Source organism: Coffea arabica, chromosome 1c (genome assembly GCF_036785885.1).
Source record: "Coffea arabica cultivar ET-39 chromosome 1c, Coffea Arabica ET-39 HiFi, whole genome shotgun sequence".
Classification (NCBI taxonomy): Eukaryota; Viridiplantae; Streptophyta; class Magnoliopsida; order Gentianales; family Rubiaceae; genus Coffea; species Coffea arabica.
The window spans coordinates 48,142,252-48,159,504 of NC_092310.1; positions in this window are offsets into that span (position 1 = coordinate 48,142,252).

The window sequence follows — 17,253 nt, forward strand, 5'->3', positions numbered from 1 at the left end:
GACTTGATTGCAAAGATTGACAAAATTTTGGGGCCAAAATTAAAGAAAACAAAGTTCAAGGACTTATTTGCAATTAAAGTAAGGACCGAATTGAAAGTAGTTGAAAATATCCAGGGCCACAATGAAATTAAAGAAAAGTACAGGGACTGATCTGCAAATGCGTTCTCTGGTTTCTTAATGGACTAGGCCATGGGGCCATTTTATTAATTTCTTGGGCCAAAACAAATTGACCCGATCGGAAGTCCAAAGTACTGAAATGGGCTAGCATATTATTTTGGCTCAAAATTAGCCAACCAAATAGATGGGCTTTGGCTCTCTAGCCCAAACCAGAAAAAACAAACAAAATAAACCAAAACAACTTTTTTAAACCCAAACACAAAATAACCTCTTAGCCCAAACACTTATTTCATTAAACCAAACAAAATAAACAAATCAACAAAATTATTAAGCCGCAATTATGACCCACAATCAAAAATTAATCTATCCCCAAAGCCACATAAAATATGCAAACAGAGGATTAAACTTAAAATGACAAAATTAGTTCACTTATTCCAAGTTTTGGGCCATAGCAGAATAAGGGGAAGCTGAGGGGTTAAATTGCAATTTTGGAAGATTGTTTTCATGCAATCTTCATGCAAATGACGTGAAAAACAACATGAGAAACAACATTCTGCAGCAGAAATTTCTGCTGAAAGCTTTCGGCCACCCAGCATTTTACAAAGACAGCCTTCAAACATAGCCAAATCCAAACACAACTATCAACAATTCTCTCACTTTGCATCATAAAGCTTGTAGACTTAAACACCCAAAATCGGACAACAGACATGCAAAATTTAAACAGCTCAAGCAGCCTCATGCCAAGTTTTACAAATTTTCTGCAACATCTCTTATCAAACCATTAGCAACCGAAACTTCAACAAGAGAAACAGCACACACAACTTGCTTTTTAGTTAAAGTCTCAAACCCAAATATGAAAGCTTTGAACTAAGCGACTAACTACACAATCACCATCATCCAAACAGGAAGAACATTTAGAAAAATCTCATGCAAAATTCTGGAACAACATGCAAACATTTGAAAAAAAAGAAATCTGCTGCAACTTTCTCTATTTCTTATTCAACAACCAGGAAGCTTGTGATGCTTCTAAACCAAGCTTTGAACTCAAACAATCGCCAAATTTCATAAGACCATCATCCAACATAAATGTGAACAAACAAGCCAATGAAGTCTAAGATAAAGTGGGGCTGAAAAACACAAGTTTCTAAACAAAAATTCAGGCAGCTTGGTCGAAGTTTTCTGAAGCTACAGAAGTTCACCTACCCGGCGAACATTTGAACACATAACACAGATTTGGACAGAGTTCCTCAACTCAACCTCAAACATCGAATTTTGTCTCCCGCATACAAACATCAGGTAATGAACATACGGCACAACACAAACAGATGACTTGACATGATGGAAAGCATCTCGATGAAAAATGTACCAAATAAACTAACATCAAGTACCATTTCAGCTTTTTTCCGGTCAGCAACATCAGAAATTTAGTTTCGAATCCAAGCACTCTCAATCAGACAATGAAACCCACAAGAACTTCCCCTCCCAACCTTAATTCGAATGCATATGATGGATGCGACAGGAACGGCAAAATGTAAGGCAGCCATGCACCAAAGATTCTCAAATGGGAGGAAAGGAATTGAACTTGATGACTTGTTCATTTTCCTCACATAAAACCGCAGATGAATCATTTTTAAGATGAATTTCTAGTCTGACATTTCGTTGGACAAGAAAGACATTAAGATTTCACTGTCCTTTTGCCTAGTTGATGTTATAATCTGTCCCAAAAATTATCAGCAAACCCAATCAAATTACTCTTAAATAACAGAAATTATATACATCACATGAATGGGAGACACGAAAAGGGATAAACTACGGGTTTCAATCGAGCATTTCATCAAACACCAGACGGGTATTGAAAAATTCAATGATTTTTGTTCAATTGATGCCATAGCTAGCCCAAAATTTTTGTCGGGAAACAAAACAAAATATCCCAACCAATCCATAAAGCATGCTCGGTCAAAATTGTGGACAATCCACAAAGAAAATTCGAGAAATCATCCTCTGTTTTAAATTTCCAAATATGAACTTGCACAAAAAAATGAATTTCAAAGAAAAAAGGATCTCTTACCACACATATTTCCTCGGCAAAGATGTGCCGATGGCGGCGGCCTCCGACGAAGTGGGGGGTGGTGGCTCCTCGCGAGTGCAGCAGCTTCGGCTGCCCTGTTTTCTGCAGCCTTTGTTTTGCTCTCACAGAAACTCTCTTCCATTTCCCAGATTTACTTCCTTCCTCTTCGTCCGTCTCTCTCTGACTTTCTCTTTTTGTTTTGCTCCCGGCTATCCCTCTCTATTTCCTCTTCCTCTTTTCATCCGAAGCCCCCCACCCCTCTGGTCTCTTTCTTTTTCCTTTTTATCCTCCTCCCGAATGGCTAAACCCTCCAAAAACCTGATATCAAAGGCCCTCAGCAAATCTCATCTCACCGCATTTCCTCGATCATCCGATCATCTTCAACTTCCAGCTTTGACAGATGAGGGCCAAGTGGAGCGATCAAACGGAGTAAAAAATGAAGGGAAAAACCGGCAAATGAGCTAAGAAAACCATTTTTGTATCTGCGTTTTGCCGAAAAGAAACAATGAGGAAAGGTTATAATCCTACGCTTCTCAAGGTCCATAAGCCTGTCTCTTTTTTCTCATTTTTTAACACGTAATGAAATATTTTTAAAAGAAATGCTGCAAAATTGAATTTAAAAGAAATAAACACATTTTAGTGAACATTGAATTTAAATCAAAACAACTAAAGCATATTTTTTTTGAAAGCTTTTTTTCTTTTTCTTCTTTTTTTCCGAGAAATTCTACGCTAAAAACTTAAAAATAAAAATAAAACTATAAACTAAAAACTAAAAATCGAATAAAACTAACACGACAAATAAAAACTAAAAAAAATAAACAGCAAATGAAATTACACCAAAAATTTGGTGTCTACAGTTTGCCCTTCTTTGTCTGAGTTTTGAAAAAACTTGAGGCAAAGAAGTAGACACCAAATACCTACCTGCATTATTCGGCTGCAAAATGATTCCAACGAACAAGAATTCTAAAATGGGACTGACCCAAACATAAAATTAAAACGGGACTGACCCGAACAGGAAATTTTAAAACGGGACTGACCCGAACAGAATTTAAACGGGACTGACCCGAACAGAATTTAAACGGGACTGACCCGAACAGAAATTTAAACGGGACTGACCCGAACAGAATTTAAACGGGACTGACCCGAACAGAAATTAAACGGGACTGACCCGAACAGAATTTAAACGGGACTGACCCGAACAGAATTTAAACGGGACTGACCCGAACAGGAATTAAACGGGACTGACTCGAACGAAATTTAAACGGGACTGACCCGAACAGAATTTAAACGGGACTGACCTGAACAGGAATTTAAACGGGACTGACCCGAACAGAATTTAAACGGGACTGACCCGAACAGAATTTAAACGGGACTGACCCGAACAGAAATTTAAACGGGACTGACCCAGAAATTTAAACGGGACTGACCCGAACAGGAATTTAAACGGGACTGACCCGAACAGGAATTTAAACGGGACTGACCCGAACAAAAATTTAAACAGGACTGACCCGAACAGAATTTAAACGGGACTGACCCGAACAGAAATTAAACGGGACTGACCCGAACAGAATTTAAACGGGACTGACCCGAACAGGAATTTAAACGGGACTGACCCGAACATAATTTAAACGAGATGAATTGAAGTGAGATGGTGTGTTGGTGGGATTGACCCATGTTTATTGGTGATGCAAATGAAAGCAGTGAAATGAAGTGTTAATGAGACCGACCCATGTTTGTTAGTGATGCAAATGAAAGCAGTGAAATGAAGTGTTAATGAGACCGACCCATGTTTGTTAGTGATACAAATGAAATGCTCACTAGTGGGACTGACTCACGGCTAGTGGCGAACGAAAAGGAAATGCTCACTGGTGGGACTAACCTCAGGCTCCAGTGGCTTTGAAAATGAAATGCTTTGACAATCGGACAGTGGGATTAAACCCGATCCTGCCGTGATGAACTTGATTTGATTTTTTGATTTTTGATTTTTTGATTTTTTGATTTTTTGATTTTTTGATTTTTTGATTTTTTGATTTTTTGATTTTTTGATTTTTTGATTTTTTTTTTGATTTTTTGATTTTTTGATTTTTTGATTTTTGAATTTTTTCTGATTTTTCGAGAGAATCTTTTTCAAAATAATTTGCCCTCAGTGTAGGGCCCTTTTCCCTTCTTTCTTTTCTTTTTTCGGCGTCGGCTTTCCACATCACCAGATGCTCCTTCGTCGATTTCAACTATGAATACCTGCACAGGGGCTTACCAAAATATGACATGCACTTGAATTTCATGAAAAGAAACAGCGTGATTGATTTGAAAAATGCATTATTTGATTCTTGGACGAAATCCTCAAATGAACTATAAAAATTTTGCCCCAGTGTGGGCTTGTTTTCACGAAATCTCATAACAAAAATTTGCCCCAGTATGGGCCATTTAATTGCAAAAACTTGTTTGGATGACTTTCCATTTACTGAACATAGTAAGAAACTATGTTTCCAAAAAGAAAAACTTCATGATGAATTTCTTGAAATAAAACCAAATCACAGAGGATTTCTTCCTCATTTTTAGCATCTGTGCTTTGGGTAATGAGTCACCATTTTCAGTTGGCTCATCTTTTCGGGACCAATCAAGTGACTTTATTTTTGAAATGGCTAAGGAAATGGGAAGTCAGAATTTGTCTCATTTTTGTGCCCCAGTTGTATGTAATCCATCAAATGTCACATTTTAGTGAAAGCAAATAGTTTGTCACCCTCATTTCTTAAGAAAACGTAGTCAACATGCAAGCTTCTAGGCTTGTAACGTATGGACAGAAGTGATAGCTAAACATGTGAGAAAGGGTTATACCCTTATGATCACAAATGATTTGATGAATTTCTTATGAGCATGATCCTTCCTTTGGATTGTCATGAAGGAATAAGTCAACGATGGACTTTGTTAGCTTGTAATGTGGCTTGAAAACGATAGCTAAAGAATAAAACTTTCAAGGACATAGCTCCGAAGATCGCATTTTTCCAAAATTGCCCCTATTTTGAACTCGAAAATTCTGAACTTTGTTTGGATTTTCTCATCATTCCCCAGGGACTTCAGCGTCGAATTTTCGGCATTTTCTTTTCTTGCTTTTCTTTCGCTTCTTTTCTTTTCCCTCGAGCTGATGGGTTTTCACATGGTGAGTAGAGTCAGCCCCCATACTCAAGCAATTCAGAAATACAGCTAAAATTTTTCGGCATCAGAAATTTTCTTGACAGGGCCATTGCAAAGAACATAAGCCAGGACTTTTCAGCTTTTGTAATGGGGTCTGGTGGGGTGCTTAGAAAAGTTAAGGCTTGAAAGCGGATTTCAAAAGTGGTTTGAATAATCTGAGATCGCATTGCTGCGCCAACCCTATTTTAGGGCTAAATCAGAATTTGCCCCAGTTTATGCTCAATTGAGGCCTTTTCTTTTTCATTTTCTTTCTTCTTTTGACTTTTCGGCTTTCTGCCATTTTTTAAATTTTCACAAAATTTGCCCCAGTTTATTTTGAACTGAGGTTCTCTTTTCTTTTGCTTTTGTTGTTGCCTTAGCACTTTTCACCTCTTGGGACTTTTCTTTCCTTTTCCAACTCAAAGTTACCCCAGTGTGGGGTTTGCGATTCTCAGGGGTTGCCAAACGAAGTAATTTATTCTGAAAGCTCAAAAGGGATAATTAGGGATAGAATGTTCGATTGGAAAAGAAGAGGGCCTGACTTTTAATCCGTTCCTTGCATTAACTCTGAAAGGAAAATTTTCATTAATGCAAAATTTTTGCATGCACCTGAATCAACTGACTGAGGAAGACCCTTGGTCATCCATATCTGTGAAACATAGAGGATCCGCCAGACAACTTTTCTTTCTTTTCTTTTCACTCTTCTTTTTCTCACAATTGAAGCTCAGGTAGAATCAAATTTCCCCAATTTGCGGTTCCCCCTTTTGAGTTTTAGCATTTTTTGCTTTTTTTTTTTTTTTTTTTTGAAAAAAACTCCAATCTCCCTCCCCAATGTGGGGTGTGATCATAGGTGCTTTGAAAAGAACCATCAATTTAGCTCAAATGAGAATGCAAGGGGTAAATTGTGTTTAGATTGTAGAAACGACGGCCAAAGCATCATTCTTACGCTCCATGACAATTAAGGTGACGAAACGCTCATTGAGAATCCATTCCCCTTTTGATATGTGAAAATTTTCCAATGTAGGGTAGTGAGCTTTAAGACTCTTATTTGAAACGAAATTATTCTTTTAAAGGCTCAAATGGGAGAGCAAATGATAAAAACTGTATGGATAGAGAAACGAATACTTAAAGTATCATTCCAAATTTTCAAAACAAACAAGAATAATGCACATTTTTGCTTTCATTGAGATGTGAATTGAATCTAATTAGACGCTATGGACATTTTTCCAAGCAAAGATTGCCCCAATTTGCAATTTATCAATCAATGTGACTGATTTTATTTTGGGGTCAATAGGAGTGGGCAAAATATGAATTGTACAGTAAAGGAAAAAAAGGTATCTCATTGGGTCTTTTGAGTGACTTCTTTTAACTTTGAGCACTCTTATTGGATAGCTCGGATCACCAATCTAGTGTACGCAAGAATTTTAGAAAGCATACACTTGTGAATTTTCAGACTGGAGGTTGAGGAAATCTCAATTTAGTCTTATTTTCTTTAAAATTCATCATGAAATTTCCAATGAGCAAAAAGAATGAAATGTACATGGATATACAAAACAATAATTGTCCAAAAATTTTATTGCTGAAAGAGTTTGAAACAAAATGCTCATTCAATTATAATACAAATGAGAAGAGAAAAACTTCTAAGAACTCCCCATATACACATTTCTGCCTCTTTTGGGAACAAGAATGTATTAACAAATCCAATATACAGAGTCTTCTTTGAAAAATAATTATGAAATCTCTTAGAAGCTCTTAGTCTAGAACTTTTAGATGGATCTTTCACGTTTCCATTGTAGGATCTGCCCAAAAATCAAATAATACTTGTAATTTTCACACTTTATTAGATCAGAAATGTTATCAAATGTAGAAAAATATTTTTGCCTTATTGAAACATTTTTTATGAATGCAGGGGAGGGGGAAAAACAAAAGAAAAATAACCCGAGTTAGTAAACAAGACTGCAAAATCGGTATGCATGTCCTATGGGGGAACCCTTTTTGTGCCAAAGGTAAGCCTAGCATGAAAATGCAATCCTCTAGGGTAGGCACCATACAATACCTGATGAATCCGATCAGTTGATTGGGTGAAAAAAAAAATGATTTGAAAAATTTTGCCTCCAATTGGAGTGAAAAGACACATTTGTCCTAAAAATTAGAACAAAGTCCGAATGGATTGCTTGCCTTGATTGACACAAAAAAATGACGTGTAAAAGAGATTGCAATGTTTAGACTAGGTCACTCAGTGAACCTTAGACCGAAACCCTAAGAGAGGGAAATCTGGTCAAATGCATAGGATGAAATTGATGGTTTATTCAAAAATTGACTAGATTACCTTAAGAAGGGTAAAATGGTCAAATGCATTGAATGAAATTTGATTATTTATTCAAAATCGAATGGATAACCCTAAAAAATGAATTAAATGAATCAAATGAACTAAATGAAATCAATTGATCAAACGCATTGAGTGAAATGATGATTTATTCAAAATCGACCGTATGACCCTAAAAAAGGGTAAATTGGTCAAATGAATTGAATGAAATTGATGAATTGACCGAACGACCCTAAAAATGGTAAATTGGTCAGATGAATTGAATGAAATTGATTTATTCAAAAATTGACCGAATGACCCTAGAAAGGGTAAATTGGTCAGATAAATTGAATGAAATTGATTTATTCAAAAATTGACCGAATTCAAAAATTGACCGAATAACCCTAGAAAGGGTAAATTGGTCAGATGAATTGAATGAAATTGATTTATTCAAAAATTGATCGAATCACCCTAAAAAAGGGTAGATTGGACAAATGGACTAAATGAAAACTTGATTTATTCAAAATTGGTTCGATTGCCCTACCAATGGGTGAATTAGCCAAATGAATGAAATGGAGATTGATAACTTATGCAAAAATCGACCAAATCACCCTAAAAGGGTAAATTGGTCCAATGAATTGATGACTTATCCAAAGATCGGCTGGATGACCCTAAAAAGGGTAAATTGGTCAAATGAATGAATGATTTTTCAAAAATTGACCGGATGACCCTAAAAAGGGTAAATTGGTCAGATGAATTGAATGAAATTGATGAATGAATTGACAAAATGGATTGGATAAAATGGATGATTTTCTCAAAAATCGACTAAGTTTTGAAATCCGACATTGAAACCCTAATTGGTCAAATGAAATTGACAATTTATTAAAAATCGACCGGATTACCCTAAAAAGGGAAACGGGTCAAATGAGTTGAGTGAAATTTAAAACTTACTCAAAATTGACCGAATCATCCTAAAAAAGGAACTTGATCGGATGAATTGAATGAAATTGAGAATTTTATTCAAAATTGACCGGATCGTCCTAAAAAAAAAAGAACTTGGTCAAATGAATTGAATGAAATTGAGAATTTATTCAAAGTTGGCCAGATCGCCCTAAAAGGGTAAATTGGTAAAATGAATCGACGATTTATTCAAAATCGACCGGATGACCCTAAAAAGGGTAAATTGGTCAAACGACCCTAAAAAGGGTAATTTGGTCAAATGAATTGATGATTTATTCAAAATCGACCGGATGACCCTAAAAAGGGTAAATTGGTCAAACGACCCTAAAAAGGGTAATTTGGTCAAATGAATTGATGATTTATTCAAAATCGACCGGATGACCCTAAAAAGGGTAATTTGGTCAAATGAATTGAATGAAATTGATTTATTCAAAAATTGACCGAATGACCCTAGCAAGGGTAAATTGGTCAGATGAAATTGATTTATTCAAAAATTGACCGAATAACCCTAGAAAGGGTAAATTGGTCAGATGAAATTGATGATTTTTCAAAAATTGACCGGATGACCCTAAAAAAGGGTAAATTGGTCAAATGAATTGACGTTTTATTCAAAATCGACCAGGTGACCCTAAAAAGGGTAAATTGGTCAAATGAATGGATGATTTTTCAAAAATTGACCGGATGACCCTAAAAAAGGGTAAATTGGTCAAATGAATTGACGTTTTATTCAAAATCGACCGAATGACCCTAAAAAGGGTAAATTGGTCAAAATGAATTGACGATTTATTGAAATGAATCGGCAAAATGGATTGGTTGAATTGTCCGGCCATTGGTTATTTCAAAATCATTTAGGTGCATTAGTTTATGACCTTCTAAAAATCAAATTTTGGCCTGAATTTATTTATCGTCTCAAAAGGAGGAATCATTTGTGAATTTCTTCAAATTAATGTCCTTCACGCAAGGGATTTTTACCAATTTTTGATAAAACGGCCAAAAAGTGATTATTAGATGCTCATATTCCAAAGATCACTCTATGAAAATAATCGGATCCTACCTTACCTTGTGCACTACCCCTTTGGATGGTATAAAATGTAAACATGCAAGTCTCATTGGATTAAATATCCGAGACGCAAAGTGGTTTATTCCTAACACGGGATCCCCTAAGTGGCATTCCCTTTCTAGGGTTTAATGCATGATGCCAGTTTATTAAAGCGATGTAAATATGTGACAAATATGGCCTAAAGGACATAGATAATGCATCGAGGGAAAAAGGTCTAAAGTGAAATGTACTTATTGAAAATTGAGTGCAATAACCGAAATTTAAACATGTGAGTTATCTAATGGGTAGGCCACTAAAAGAGTGCCAAAGAGGCCTCTTATTTGCTAAGGCACATGAATGCAAGCCAAGAAAACAAAAAGAATGGTTAGTGCAATTGATAGTACACATAACACATTGGGAGCAAATAAGAAAGGAAATACAATAAAACAAGTAAAAGGGGTGGAACCCCTTCCCTCGTGCCTAAAGTGCTTAAAAGAGGGTGAGGCTGACTCTAACTTAGGCCAATGCTAACATGGATGCATGAGGCTGGGGCTCACTAATGCAACTAGACTCGATAAGGCTTCGGCTCCCAAGCCTTCAGACCTAAAGGCAAAGGGTCATCACTCCCAAGGCCTTTGATCGGTGGCTCGAGTGATCCCTTAGGTAGCGCTATGGGCGCAGTGCACACCAGCCGCCTACCCAAGGCGATCGATCCTAATCCTACAAGGCGGTGTGGGATAGCGCCCACGAAAAATAAAATAAAATGGGATAACAATAAATAAACGTGCACGTATGAAGTGTTCCCTATTTTGAGGGAAGGGGTTGAGAACCACGCGAGGCTCTAAAGGTGACACACACCCCCCCAAATGCAATGCATAGCGCGAAATCATACATAAATAAATCATCCATCCATCCAAACAATCGTAGGCGAATGTGTGAGGAAGTGAGTTGATACGCGAAATGCAAAAATCCTAAAAAAAGGAAAAAATGCAATCCTAAACATCCAATGTGATAAATGAAAAGGTTAAAAGAAGAAAAGAATTGACTAAATCGATTGCTCGGACTCTCGAGTCCCCAGTGGAGTCGCCAACTGTCGCGCCCCATTTTTTGATAAATAAATAAAATTGTTTTTGTGATTTTATTGGTTTGGAAAAAAGTGAATTTTTTGATAAAAATAAAAACGGGTCTAAATGGGGGTTTTGAGAGTGCGACGATTTGACCCAAGAAAAATAGTTCAAAAAGGGTTTTTTATATGAAAAATGGAGTCGCCACTTGGTATAGAGTTAGGGTGTACCAAGTCACCCAAAAAGTGAATTTTTCAAGGAAAAAAATAAGAAACCCTTTTGAACGACTCCTAGTCCACGTAAACCAAAGAAAAAGGTTCGGGAGTCACATTTGACAAAGGGGAAGGCAAGGATAAAATCCAAGGCACCCCTTTGACCTAGCCAAGGCTAGTTGCATGATTTAATCAAAGATTTTCTTGTTTTAACCAAAAAATTTATTACATTTGGATGCACTACATGAATGCAAACCCTAGACCTAGGGGTATTGGGGGAAATTTCCCTTCAAAGGTTGAGTGGTGCCAATCATATTAATTGTGAAGCCCAATAACGATCCTTCGAAGAAGTCACAAATAATGCAAGTGGGATGCAAATGAATGGAATGCATGTATGCAATGTGAGGATATGTGAAGTGAGAAAAATAATAAAAATAATAGGATGTAAGTGGAGGTGTGCAAATGTATTTACAAGTGTTTGTGTGCAAGTGAAGGGATAAAAAGGTGTACGTGTGCAAATGGGAGGAAAAGTGTTCGTGTGCAAGTGAAGGGATAAAAAGGTGCATGTGTGCAAATGAGACAAAAGTGAAAGTGTGCAAGTGAAGGGATAAAAGGTGTACGTGTGCAAATGGGAGGAAAAGTGAAAGTGTAATGATAGAGTGGATTTAGAATGCATGAGCCTAGGGAATGCATGCATACTGAGTACGGGGAGACCTAAATCGTGACTCAATTTGCCCTTTTATAGAGAGGATACAAGCGTGCTAAGGCTTAGAAAAAGCCACACTCATCTATATCCCATATTTAAGGGGACTCTCAATCAAATGAACCCTATAGGTAGCATGAAATGCAAAAATCCTAAAATGAAGGGAGAAGGGGTTCGAGGGGCATGCAAAATGATAAAACTAAAAAGAATGCATGACATGTAATGAACATGCAAACATGTGCTAACGAGGGGAAATCCCTAAGGGTCTAGCGTTGGACTAGCCCATTCTATGAATTCCGACTAGCGTTGGACTAGTGGAAACGTCCATTCATCCATCACATTCATTCAGGCTATAGAAAGCGAGTAGACATGCCAAACACTCATAAATACATAGCACATAACACTTAGCATGCTCGACTAGATGCAAGGTCCTAACAAAGCAAATTAACACGTAGCAACTAAGCATGCAAGACACATAAGACAATTAACCCCTAACTATTACATTTGCTAGCTAGGCACACGACTTCGGTAGGTCTTCATTGAATGCTCCTCCAAGCCCTATCTATTACATTAGAGTAAAAGGGGGAAAAGGAATAAAATGATTAAATCCCTAACTATTACAAGCCAAGAGGTGTACACATACCCCATAAAGAATAACTTGAATAAAAAAGCAAAAGTAAATGACATAAATGAAAGAAATTAAAGAAAGGTTAGGAAAGCAAAGTAGACATGTATTTCACTTAGCACGTTGGAGCACGTAGGAAAAATAACGCAAGAATATAGAAGTTACCTCCCTTGCAATGGAAATCGAGTAAATGAGATATTAGCTTCAAAACAATAAAAAAGGTCAAGGCACCAATTTATTTGACAAATAATCACAAAGGATAAAAATAAACATGAATTTGAATCAATTAAATCACGTCAACAAACCACATTTAAGAAGTCAAGAGAAGAAAGGACTTGATTGCAAAGATTGACAAAATTTTGGGGCCAAAATTAAAGAAAACAAAGTTCAAGGACTTATTTGCAATTAAAGTAAGGACCGAATTGAAAGTAGTTGAAAATATCCAGGGCCACAATGAAATTAAAGAAAAGTACAGGGACTGATCTGCAAATGTGTTCTCTGGTTTCTTAATGGACTAGGCCATGGGGCCATTTTATTAATTTCTTGGGCCAAAACAAATTGGCCCGATCGGAAGTCCAAAGTACTGAAATGGGCTAGCATATTATTTTGGCCCAAAATTAGCCAACCAAATAGATGGGCTTTGGCTCTCTAGCCCAAACCAGAAAAAACAAACAAAATAAACCAAAACAACTTTTTTAAACCCAAACACAAAATAACCTCTTAGCTCAAACACTTATTTCATTAAACCAAACAAAATAAACAAATCAACAAAATTATTAAGCCGCAATTATGACCCACAATCAAAAATTAATCTATCCCCAAAGTCACATAAAATATGCAAACAGAGGATTAAACTTAAAATGACAAAATTAGTTCACTTATTCCAAGTTTTGGGCCATAGCAGAATAAGGGGAAGCTGAGGGGTTAAATTGCAATTTTGGAAGATTGTTTTCATGCAATCTTCATGCAAATGACGTGAAAAACAACATGAGAAACAACATTCTGCAGCAGAAATTTCTGCTGAAAGCTTTCGGCCACCCAGCATTTTACAAAGACAGCCTTCAAACATAGCCAAATCCAAACACAACTATCAACAATTCTCTCACTTTGCATCATAAAGCTTGTAGACTTAAACACCCAAAATCGGACAACAGACATGCAAAATTTAAACAGCTCAAGCAGCCTCATGCCAAGTTTTACAAATTTTCTGCAACATCTCTTATCACACCATTAGCAACCGAAACTTCAACAAGAGAAACAGCACACACAACTTGCTTTTTAGTTAAAGTCTCAAACCCAAATATGAAAGCTTTGAACTAAGCGACTAACTACACAATCACCATCATCCAAACAGGAAGAACATTTAGAAAAATCTCATGCAAAATTCTAGAACAACATGCAAACATTTGAAAAAAAAGAAATCTGCTGCAACTTTCTCTATTTCTTATTCAACAACCAGGAAGCTTGTGATGGTTCTAAACCAAGCTTTGAACTCAAACAATCGCCAAATTTCATAAGACCGTCATCCAACATAAATGTGAACATACAAGCCAATGAAGTCTAAGATAAAGTGGGGCTGAAAAACACAAGTTTCTAAACAAAAATTCAGGCAGCTTGGTCGAAGTTTTCTGAAGCTACAGAAGTTCACCTACCCGGCGAACATTTGAACACATAACACAGATTTGGACAGAGTTCCTCAACTCAACCTCAAACATCGAATTTTGTCTCCCGCATACAAACATCAGGTAATGAACATACGGCACAACACAAACAGATGACTTGACATGATGGAAAGCATCTCGATGAAAAATGTACCAAATAAACTAACATCAAGTACCATTTCAGCTTTTTTCCGGTCAGCAACATCAGAAATTTAGTTTCGAATCCAAGCACTCTCAATCAGACAATGAAACCCACAAGAACTTCCCCTCCCAACCTTAATTCGAATGCATATGATGGATGCGACAGGAACGGCAAAATGTAAGGCAGCCATGCACCAAAGATTCTCAAATGGGAGGAAAGGAATTGAACTTGATGACTTGTTCATTTTCCTCACATAAAACCGCAGATGAATCATTTTTAAGATGAATTTCTAGTCTGACATTTCGTTGGACAAGAAAGACATTAAGATTTCACTGTCCTTTTGCCTAGTTGATGTTATAATCTGTCCCAAAAATTATCAGCAAACCCAATCAAATTACTCTTAAATAACAGAAATTATATACATCACATGAATGGGAGACACGAAAAGGGATAAACTACGGGTTTCAATCGAGCATTTCATCAAACACCAGACGGGTATTGAAAAATTCAATGATTTTTGTTCAATTGATGCCATAGCTAGCCCAAAATTTTTGTCGGGAAACAAAACAAAATATCCCAACCAATCCATAAAGCATGCTCGGTCAAAATTGTGGACAATCCACAAAGAAAATTCGAGAAATCATCCTCTGTTTTAAATTTCCAAATATGAACTTGCACAAAAAAATGAATTTCAAAGAAAAAAGGATCTCTTACCACACATATTTCCTCGGCAAAGATGTGCCGATGGCGGCGGCCTCCGACGAAGTGGGGGGTGGTGGCTCCTCGCGAGTGCAGCAGCTTCGGCTGCCCTGTTTTCTGCAGCCTTTGTTTTGCTCTCACAGAAACTCTCTTCCATTTCCCAGATTTACTTCCTTCCTCTTCGTCCGTCTCTCTCTGACTTTCTCTTTTTGTTTTGCTCCCGGCTATCCCTCTCTATTTCCTCTTCCTCTTTTCATCCGAAGCCCCCCACCCCTCTGGTCTCTTTCTTTTTCCTTTTTATCCTCCTCCCGAATGGCTAAACCCTCCAAAAACCTAATATCAAAGGCCCTCAGCAAATCTCATCTCACCGCATTTCCTCGATCATCCGATCATCTTCAACTTCCAGCTTTGACAGATGAGGGCCAAGTGGAGCGATCAAACGGAGTAAAAAATGAAGGGAAAAACCGGCAAATGAGCTAAGAAAACCATTTTTGTATCTGCATTTTGCCGAAAAGAAACAATGAGGAAAGGTTATAATCCTACGCTTCTCAAGGTCCATAAGCCTGTCTCTTTTTTCTCATTTTTTAACACGTAATGAAATATTTTTAAAAGAAACGCTGCAAAATTGAATTTAAAAGAAATAAACACATTTTAGTGAACATTGAATTTAAATCAAAACAAATAAAGCATATTTTTTTTTGAAAGCTTTTTTTCTTTTTCTTCTTTTTTTCCGAGAAATTCTACGCTAAAAACTTAAAAATAAAAATAAAACTATAAACTAAAAACTAAAAATCGAATAAAACTAACACGACAAATAAAAACTAAAAAAAATAAACAGTAAATGAGATTACACCAAAAATTTGGTGTCTACATACCGTAGGCCTTGCTATGCTTGTTTGAGATCCTTGTGTTCCCGGTAGAGCATAATCTCGTAGAACTCGCCTATTTGCTTCGTTTTCGGCCATTTCTTCTTCAAACGGTAGTTCTATCAAAATTTCCTCTATGGGTTGCCAAATCTCTTGTTCCTCTTGCTGTTGTGTGTGCCTCCTTTGTCTACATAGTGTCCTCTCAATTTCTGGATTGAAAGGTGCGACTTCTCGAGACTCCCGGTGCATACACTACAAACAGAAATAAGGGATATTATGCAACTTCAATGGTAAAAAAAACTGATTACAATATAAGATTAAATATAATCTAAAAAATAAAGCTGTCTAAATTAATAAAGATGATTAGGCTCTAATATTGCCGCACCCCGGCAACGGCGCCAAAAACTTGACGGGAATTTTTTATCAATGCAAGTTTAATTTCGATTTTACACCCGTTGGACTGCAAGTATACAGGTCGCAATTGTAGTACAAGATGTGTATCGGGTCGATCCCATGAGGAGCAATTTAAACAATTACTAAGCCCTTGTTCTCTCTATTATTTAAACTTACAATTAATTTGAGCAGAGAAAGTCTAATGCTGTAATCTACAAATCTGATATACAAATCTAGTTTAACAAATGCTGAATGCAAATAGAGAAATTTCACTTAAGGAAGATTCTAGGGATGTAGATTCCACTTATGGCTTAAACTACACAAATGAATGGATTTACTTCTTGCTATTATTCTTGCTTAACCAGAGATTTATTTCCAAGATTATCAAGTCTCATTTTCATGATGAAATGGCCTAGAGCAATATAGATTTCCCTATTTTCATGGTGAAATACTACTACTACTCCGTTTTATTTCATGAAATGCTCAATAATCCACCTAAGTGTATCTCTATTTTCATGAACATACAACTCAAGCTCTACTCATGTGTTTCAATTGTTATTACCAATTCTCATTGAATAATAACACTATAAACATGCTATTGGTGATCAATCAATAACAAGTATAACAGCTACACAAGTAGACAAGTTAATACAAGATATAACAAGTGTAAATCACATTCAATTAGTATTATTTAGCCATAAGTTTCATCTACTCCCTAGATGAAGGAGTTTAGCTACTCATGAATGATTTAACAATCAAACTCACAAGTTTATTAATGCAAAACATCATAAAGTACAAGTATGAGAAAGATAAAAGAAAGCTTAGCCAATTGAAGGTGAAGCTCTCCAATTCCTGCTATGTTCTTGCACAATATGATTATAAGTGAAACTCTCCAAAAAAAATGCTTCTCCAAGTACTCCTATCTAGAGAGAAAAAATGTTACAAAATGAAAAACTAGTTACGTATGGTAATCCCAGCTTCTCCTCTGTGTTTCTGCATAAAAAGGTGGGAGAAATTCCATTCCTCTCACTTCATAATTTCCTCCACTCAGATTTTGTAAAAAGAAGTCAAAGATATGATATTTCCTTTTGTCCATACTCATTTGGTCTTCTCTTTTGTTGCAGAAGCATGTGCCACCGATTTCTGTCCCTCAAAATAGCTGGAAAGTTGTGAAAAAGGTAAAGAAAAACGGCTGTGGCACTTACTGAGGAGAGAGACAGATCTGAGC